Genomic DNA, 9,150 nt, shown 5'->3' with positions numbered 1-9,150 from the left:
TAGGGGACACTTGCCTGTTCTTTCCCACACCTGACCCACCTACAGTGCAAATTGCCGTGCTCAGTGGCTCTAACCTTGTTACATAGTCTAGGCAGAACCATGCCCAAGCATACACAGAGTAAGTAGCATTTTTAGGTCTGTATGAAATCACTTCTCTCTTTTCTTATGTAGCCATGGTCCTCTGCATTAACTGACCTCAGTGGGAGTAATTTCCCTGATGCTGAACAAATTTGGATGAAGGCCATTGGGAGTGAAATACAATATCAGTGTATGGGAAAAAGGCTCTGAAACTTGACCCCAGATTACAAACCATTGTTGTTTGTGACTTTCAATGTATTTGTTCAGAAGGGAAAAAATGGATTTAGGGCCTTTATTTTCTTATCCACACTTATGTATTACTTTAATTATTAACCCTAAATAAGCAAATTTGTATGTAGCTAACTTGCAGTTAATAGGAGAGCATTTGCAATTTGTTCCATCTTCATCCTTGTTTCATTCAGCTCCTCTGGCTTGCTGAATGACTAATAGGCTGCCTCTCTCTCTCCAGACTCCCCTTCATGCAGATATTAAGGAACAATGTTTATGTGGATTTTTTTTGAGATGAGAGTTTCTCTGAGGATTTGGTTGTGGAAGCATAAAGTTTCTGGCAAATAACTTCAGTGAATGTTAGAAGTTGTTGGAATTCCTTTCAAAAGTGGTAGAAATTCAACATCAAGAGATGAAAGAAAGAGTTGTGTGCTAATAGAAGTGGTGTTTGCCTCACAGTCTACTGTGAGAAGTTCTGCTCTAATACAGGCACCTTGAAGCTTACCTCCTACAGGGAGTATAAGCAGGATTTGAAACAGCCCTTGCTCTTTATACAGAGATGCATTTGAAAACAAATCTTCTGATATGCCACAGACAATCAGAGACCCAGAAGATTTGGAGTCTGAAGACATACCAGGCTGAGCAGCGTATAGGATATCAGGAATCACCTGCAGGATTGTGTCTCCATGTCACCCTTTCACACACAGAGTTCATGTAGCCACTGAAAGAGTTTTGACTGGTGCAGTGCATTATATGCATGAAAATCTCACAGCTACCTGTACAATTTGCATTTTAGTGGTTTCTCCCCTCACTGATTGCTGCCCTGTAAGCAATCCAGTGGAGAATCTCCAAACTTTCTTTGTGCTTGCCAGAACTGAGTCCTTATCAAGCCCAGCCAGATGTACTCAGTTATTCAGGCATCACATGTCTTTGAAGAGCAAACTCGATACCTCGGTAGACATGCCTAGCTTGATGTCAAAACTGGTGCACCAAGGAACTTCATGGAATATTTAACTACCATAAACAAAAAAGTGCAAGGGCCCCAATTCAGATAGCACATGTTTATGGTTAATGTCAGGCTAGCACTCAACTTCCTGACTTGGAGTGCTTTACTGAATCCCTGCCAGAAAAGCCAGACCAAAGACAACTACAAGATAAAACATGGCACAGAGCAACCTTGTATCCTTAAGTGACATTCTCCACTAGATCACCATCAAGTCTGAGATTAAGCAGAAAAAGAAAGAAAACAGTTCATCAAGGATTTTATAGCCATCTCAGTCAAGATAGGACAAGGACGAAGAGAAAGGATTTGCAAATAAAAGAACTGTATGAAAATAATCTAAAAATTTAAGGGTTTGGGGCTCAACTTCCCCACCTTTGTTCACATGGAATAACTCACTTCTCAACGTAAGCAAACAAAACTGTTCGAGTAGCAACAGTGTCCCAGCAGAAGAACAGCAGATCCCATGTGCTTGTGTCTGTCAGGGACAGGACTTAAAAGGTGAGAGAGACAATATTGTGAAAGAGTTGGAGAAACCAAGTATTTTGACTGGCTGCCAGCCATGTAATTGTACTTTAATAACTAAGCAGATAAATGATCCTTTAAAAAAAAAAAGAAAGAAAAAAAAAGAAAAAAAGAAAAAAAAAGACTGTAAATAGAGAAGACTGCTTAAGTATCCAGTCTCAGAAGGAATACGTGTTTGTGGCTGTAGCTCATGGACACAAAATATTAACCCTAACTGTGCATCTTTAAATTAAGTCTATCCTCTGCAGAGCCAGCAAAAGGCCTCTATTTAACTGAAGCATTGTTTTGGTATGGATGTACAGGTCTAAGTTAAATTCACACCCAGTAACAAGCCCTATAAACTACAGGGACACAAAAAGGGACATTTTCAAAGGCAGGAATTCCAGGAAGCAGAATAGTTCAATCTTGAGCTTCAGGAACATAGAGGTGGTAAAAATATGAGGATTAGGTAGAATATTTATAGCAATACATTATAAAGACATTCAGAGTGAGAGCCAGCTGCCTTATTATGTGCATCTTCTGCTTGCTGAGATGCCTTGGGGTACACAAGACCTCTGCAGGGAGCTGACAGGAGTGAAACAGCACTCACAGAAGACCTGCACTATTCAAGGGGCTCTGGGACACCCAGCTTATCTAAAATAACGAGATATCTAGGCACATGAATCAAGCCGTCGCTTGCATGACAGAATCTGTACCACGTAGTCCCTGTGTTCTACAATACTCACATTTAAAGGCTACCTTCTATGAATCTTTTGAGATTAATAATTTTACCCGAGCTTCCACCTGGACTGTTCTGACTTAGTACCTAAGACTAGCTGCATTTTTGAAAGTGCACTGTCCCTTTCACCCTGAATTCTAGTTACAGCTTACAGTGAAACTGTCACCTAGTTCAGAAACTAACACAAATATTTGACAATTTTGAGTCACCAATTTTACAGGGAGGGAAAAGTAATAAAAATGGTATTTCTGCCATATTCCTCACTGATGTACATTTTAAAACATTGAGGAACACAGGGAAATCCTCGTATATCAGATTTGTTTCAACGTGAGATTTCAACACACTTGCGGATCTCTTTTTCTCTGATGTGTTTTGTTTGCGAGTGAGGGTTTCCTACACTCTAATTCACAGCACCATCTAGTGACAGAACTTGGGATACCAGGAACAAAATTTTATAGTACTCACTCTCGATTTTCTTGGCTCGGTTTTGGTTTTTAGTTGTTGCAAATTAAAAGGATGATGAAAAAAATAACTACAAATAGATTCTCAGTGAGTGAGTGAGTGAAAGTGAAACAGTATACATGGATACCAACTTACTGTTTTGGTTCCCTAGTTGCACCAAGAATGTTGAAGTCACTGAAGATTTCTCATTGGATCAGGTCTAAATGCTTTATTGAATTTGGGGATTTTTAATTTTTTTAATATGTTCTTAAAATTCAATTTCACTTTTATTAAAAAAATACTTTGAAATGTTTCTTAAAGAGTCAAACCTAACTACTTGCTTTTTTCCTGTGCTTTCTGCTCAAATCTCCTTCAGCTAAAATAACTGTACAGCAACTTACAAAACAGTTTATGCAGCCTAAATCTGCATTTAACAAGGAATAGAAAGTGCTGAGCCCTACTTTGAAATTGCTTCACACTGGAACCCTGTAGCTACCAATAGATGCTGGTACTCCACAATCCAAAAATTACTTGTTTGAAAGACGAACCATCTGTGGATTTCAGAGCACGGCCAGTTTGCAAATATAATATTAAAATTTACTTTGCCATTGAATGTATGCACAAATGGTTGTGTATGTCGATGGTTTCTGCCTCCCTGTGCCAATTCCTCTGCACAAGCAAAAATATCTGGTTTTCATTTTAGAAGCAAAGCCCCCAGAAGCCCCATAGGCTTGGTTCACAGTTCAAAGAGGGTCTTTCTACATTCAGTTAGTCCAGCCTAACTGAGGCAGAGTAACCCATTGTTCCTCAATCGTCACTTATGTCTGAACCCAAGAGATAAACGTACATTGTTTCTAAAGGCTTCGGAGCTCATGATGAAGGTATAAAAAATAACACCAAGAACAAACATCTAAGAGCTCTGTTCTCAGTAGGTGTAACTGTACAGTCCTATTAAAAGTGTAACAAGAACATGGCCCAATGACTGAGTAAAAAGAAATATCTTAAAACACTTTGTTCCCTCCCTAGTTTCTAAAAATGATTTTGCTTGGCCCACTAAATATTCAGATTTCCAAATGACTGAGGTAATAAGGCACATACAAAAAGCCTGACCCTGTGATTTCCAACAGTAACTACACGCAGTTGTGGAGCAAGAAGGTCAGTTTTATCATTAGAAACATCCCTGCTTCTTCAAGCATGAGGAAATGCTCTTCCCCACCTACAGTCATGATGACTCAGCTGTTTGGAAAGAATGCAGAGAGCTCAAGAAAATAGAGGGGAAATGGAAGAGCACTATGAACTGATTCCCTGTCCCACAGTATGCCAGGATGGTCCCAACACATTAAAAATACAATAAAACTAACCAGTCTATAAGACATGAGTCTACAAACCCACTTGTGCCTGCAAATGCAGACCAATTTTTGCTAACTTCCATCAGCCCACTCCATTAGCACATAAGATGAATCATTCCTCTCCAGAGCTCAGCAACGGGCTTACTGTCAATCACAAGCATGTTTTACTTCATCAGCTACATGTAACAGCAGACTATGATGCATTTTACTCTCTAGCCCCCTTTTTAGATCCTCTGGGAAAACAGCTATATTATGTTAACAAACCAGCATCTGCTAGTATTTTTCAGCTGAGAAAGCACAGACAAGCCACCTTTGAAACCAGGCTTCAGAGTACAGATCCATTCTCTATAGCTCCTAAGGTTTGCTTTGGCAAATAAAGCAGAAGAGAGAGGGGAAAACAAAACAAAACAAAACAAAACAAAGCAAAAAAAAGGAAACATCTGCAAATTTTTTCTTGCAACATCTTTCCAAGCTCTGTCTGAATAAAAAAATTTTTTACTGAAAAACAGGTTAGAGTGAGAAGCACCCAAAGGAAGACCCATCACAATTCTCCAAATAACAAGATTTTCCCCTCTTGTATTTGTGTGCATATTAGGCCCCTAAATTTAAACTTTGCCATCAGCTTCGCTGGATATTTGTGACAGGTATAGGCTGGTGAAAATCTATGCCAGAAAACAGATGACAAAACAAAGTTAGTACCGTGCCTGGCTAGTTATTTGGAAAGCTGAGATATCTTGCATACAGTCTGGGATTAGGTGATCAATTCCATAATGGATTTGTCAAATCAATGAAATAGAAACATACACCGCTGACAGCTCATCTGTGCCCATGCGAGGTCACTGTTGCTCCATAGAATGGATCAGATGTGCCAGTTTTAGTTAACAGCACAGTTCGAATCAGGAACACCACCGAACCACTTTCTCTCTAGTAGCTCAGAGTTTCTCTCCTTAATTACCTTTTCCAGAAATACACTAAAAAGCAAGCATACAATCACATACTTTTGAGTGGAGACTGATACTGCTCAGAGCTGCACCAAGAGGAAACCAAATCACATCTCCAGATGCCTTAAGGCATTGAAAACAGGCAAATCAATATAGTTTCTTCACCCTTGATAGTCTGCAATTCTTCAAGACCTGACCACATACCTTAGAAGAGAACTGAATGCTGTCAACAATTAACTGCATCTGATCACTACATACAACGGCATCAGAAACTAATGTCACACAGGAGAACCGGCTTTACTTCTCATGGTCTGAAGAGGTGCAAACAGTCTGGAAAATTTCTTTGTTCATATCTGCAGGGGGGACTGGGTTAAACCGGCAGTCTGACACGAGAGAAATTTCATCACTGTTGAGTAAAAGGTATTTCAGGTAGGTAAAAATAGTCTGAACATGCCATCTTTGTCATCACTAGGGAGGTCTGAATCCAAGGAAAACATTTAGAAGTAACCATGGATCATCATTAAAGATGAGTCAGTGGCAGACAATTCTTGGAAATTTACAATAAAAGCCATGCAAAAAGTTACAACGATATTGTCAATTACACCTTCATTACAGCTGCAACCACTCTTACTCTCCTGCCTTATATATTTTCATCTTCTACAGTGAAGATCACTCTCCAGACTTCAGATAATTTCACAAGCTCTGGTGCCTTTAGCCCTCAGATACATGGCTGTGTGAAGTGGGCAGAGAAACACAGCTATCGGTACAAAGCAAGTAGCATGCCTGCTTCAGGACAGAAATAAGCTCTGTTAGAATTGTGCAAATAAACAGGAATCTTTCCGATACCCTCTGTTCTCAGGAAAGATGGTCATTACAAGGGAAAGTATAGATGAGATGACATGATATAGCACCCCTAAGGAAAGGCAGAACACATTTAGAAGGCACAACATATGAAAACTGACCTTGTCCATGTCGTTCTATTTCTGTCATCTAAGGGCATAGCAGAGCATGAATGGTTACTGAAAGAATATAATCACCACTAAATGAAAATACGTCTTTCACCTAACAAATCAAAAGACTTCAAAGCCATAGGAAAGCAGGACATCAGTTACCAGAACAGATATGCTAAGGAGATCTGAATGACTGTGACTGGTAAGAGAAATTAATTTTGTCTTGCAGCACAGTTTTGTACTGCAGCAAGAGGTAGCAGAGGTTCATATTTCACGGTCATCGAAATGACTAAGAGCTGCTCAGGTTCACTTGCTCAGCACTGACATCTATCATTATAGTTTGTTTCTTTCTGAAGCATCATATATAGGCCACTGTCAGCAGACATCACAGATGCCTGTCTCAGCATAGCTAATTAGGTATTCCTGTTTACTATGAAAATGTGAGACAAACTCAATAGCAATGTCACAACCCCATTTCATTGCAAGCATGGATGCAAGCTGTTAGAAGTATGCACATCTAGAGTACAGCATAATTTAAGCTTTCCATTGAGGGCATGTAAATGGAACCTCTGCAACAGAGCACTGCATTTCAGGAGAGATACTCAGAAGAAGGAAAAATCCATGCATATTTTGCAGTAGTTCTGAATTTTATACAGCTTCACTATTCAGTGAGTACCTTTTAAGTTACTAGTCATCCAATTAATTCAAGACCCATTTACACAGTACAATGTTCATCTTTAAAGATAATTATATGCATACAGTTGATATTTTATTTGTGTTCTAATCAGACATTGAAAGCATGTGCAGGGGAAAGCCTTATCCCTAAATATGTGAAAGAGAATATTAATAAAGGAAACCTCTGCAACAAAGGATTTCATAGTCAGGTGAGTTAACAGTTGGCAAAACAGCAGCATCTAAAGGGAAAGACAGACAAACACCTAACCCAGCAAATGCCGTTAAAGTGGGTGTGTGCACTAAAGAAACATGTAGCAACAAGGGATAAAGGAAGTTAGAGAGCATTCGTCCTACATCCAAAGATATAAAAGGAGGTCTACCCACTGGCAGCATAACCTGAAAATTTACACTGAGATTTGCAGAGCTGCCCATCACAAATCAGTTAGAAAGCAATTGCTTTAATTACAGTTACCCACTAGGAACTTCCAGATGGTGACAGCCATTTTTGATGAAAATATTGCACCAGTAACCAGAACACCTAAATCAGTATATCAATAATTATATCACTATACCTAAAAAGGAAGAGAAAAAAATCCCCCAACACCAAGATCTGGCATGCAATTTTTCCTACAGAGGAGCATGAACAGAAGACGGGAAGTGCAAACCAGTCTTACCTAAAGGCTCAGACAGCCCTGTTTATGACCAAACCTGTGTTTTGACTTGATCCCCTTCCCCAGATGACTGTCACTGAAGACCTTTACCCAAAAGTTCATACTTGTATCCTCATTTCTTACAAGTTCAAGGCCTGAAATTTTCTCCCTTTCTTAGAATAGATAGTACAGCGTAGGTTAAAAGAGCAGAAATAACTAAAACTGTGGAAGATAATGAAAATATTCAATGACCCTGGGTAGAAAATACTTCTCGCAGCCCAGGTTTCACTGGTCAATAAGCTAAATAGTTCTGTCCATAGCTGCAGGAATCAAAAGGTACTACCTGAAGCAGTATCTACAGATCCTAGAAAGCCATATTTGCAATCTCTCTGCTTGCTGTTCATGCTGAAACTTGCCTTGCCACGATGTATATAGGAGGACGTGATGTAGCATTATTAGCGGGTCCAAATTTAACATTGCTATTGGAAAGGCAGAGAAGAAGCTGTAAATGGACAGCTCATTTCCAGTAGTACTTGTTTATAAAATAAGGCTCATAAAAGCTATTTGAAACTAGAGTAACAAAGTATTTGCTTAAAATATCAGGTACCTATTGAAGTTGGAAGCAGGAGAACCACAAGATTCCCAGTTAAATAAATACAAAGCCTTGCAGACCATTTCTTGTAGTGGCCACATTCCAAGGTTTTTGTTGCTGGTTTTCTAGCTTTGCTTCTCTTCTTACGGCTACAGGGATGCATTTTGGTCCTTTCTGTACCATAGAACCAGGCTAATTCCTGCTTTCACTGTGAATGTAATAGCTTATTATAAACAAGCAGTGAAAACTATTCAACATATGGGCTGGAGTGTGGAAGAGAATAGAGAGATGAGAAATCTCCGGTGTGATTTACTGACCAATAAATGTAATGATTCACCACAGTAATTTCCTGTTTGCAGTAGGCCAAATCCTCCCACCTATACAAGTGTTCGGTAGCTCCTTAAATGATGCCTCATCCTACTGATTTGAATGGTACCATTTAGAGAATAACATATTGTTTCGTGTCGCTAAGGAACTGGACCCTGGCTCCAACTTGTCCTAGACTCATACAATCAACAAGGCAAAGTAGGTGAAACAGAAGCAAAATATTTACCAAAGCAGAGCAGAATGTATCTGCAGTTAAAAAAGCTTTGTGGCTGTCTCAGTGTCGGAAAGATAAATAACCTTTAACTTCTGAAATAGCCTTTAACAAATCACTTCCCTTAAGCAAACTGTTTACAATCCACTAAGGAAGAAACTGGACTATTTGGTCACTACATGTCCTTAATCCCTGAACGTGACCTACAGAGCCCTGTGGATTTTACAGGAATAAAAGAGAGCTGTCTTAGCCTTGTTAGTTGTAATCATGGGCAGCCATGCAAAGATGTGGATGCATTAGCTGTGCCTATACCCTACGCATTCATGTTTTTCAGATCCAAATGTATTAACGTTACTAGATAGTAAGACCTGTGGGGCAGGGAGCCAGGCAATAGCCTTCCCAGTGCTACTGCAATGCATATTGGTTCCTGATTCTACGCTTGTTCTACAAGCATCAAATCTCCTG

The sequence above is a fragment of the Haliaeetus albicilla genome, chromosome 7, assembly GCF_947461875.1.
Source record: "Haliaeetus albicilla chromosome 7, bHalAlb1.1, whole genome shotgun sequence".
Classification (NCBI taxonomy): domain Eukaryota; kingdom Metazoa; phylum Chordata; class Aves; order Accipitriformes; family Accipitridae; genus Haliaeetus; species Haliaeetus albicilla.
Note: the sequence above shows the minus strand (reverse complement) of the source record.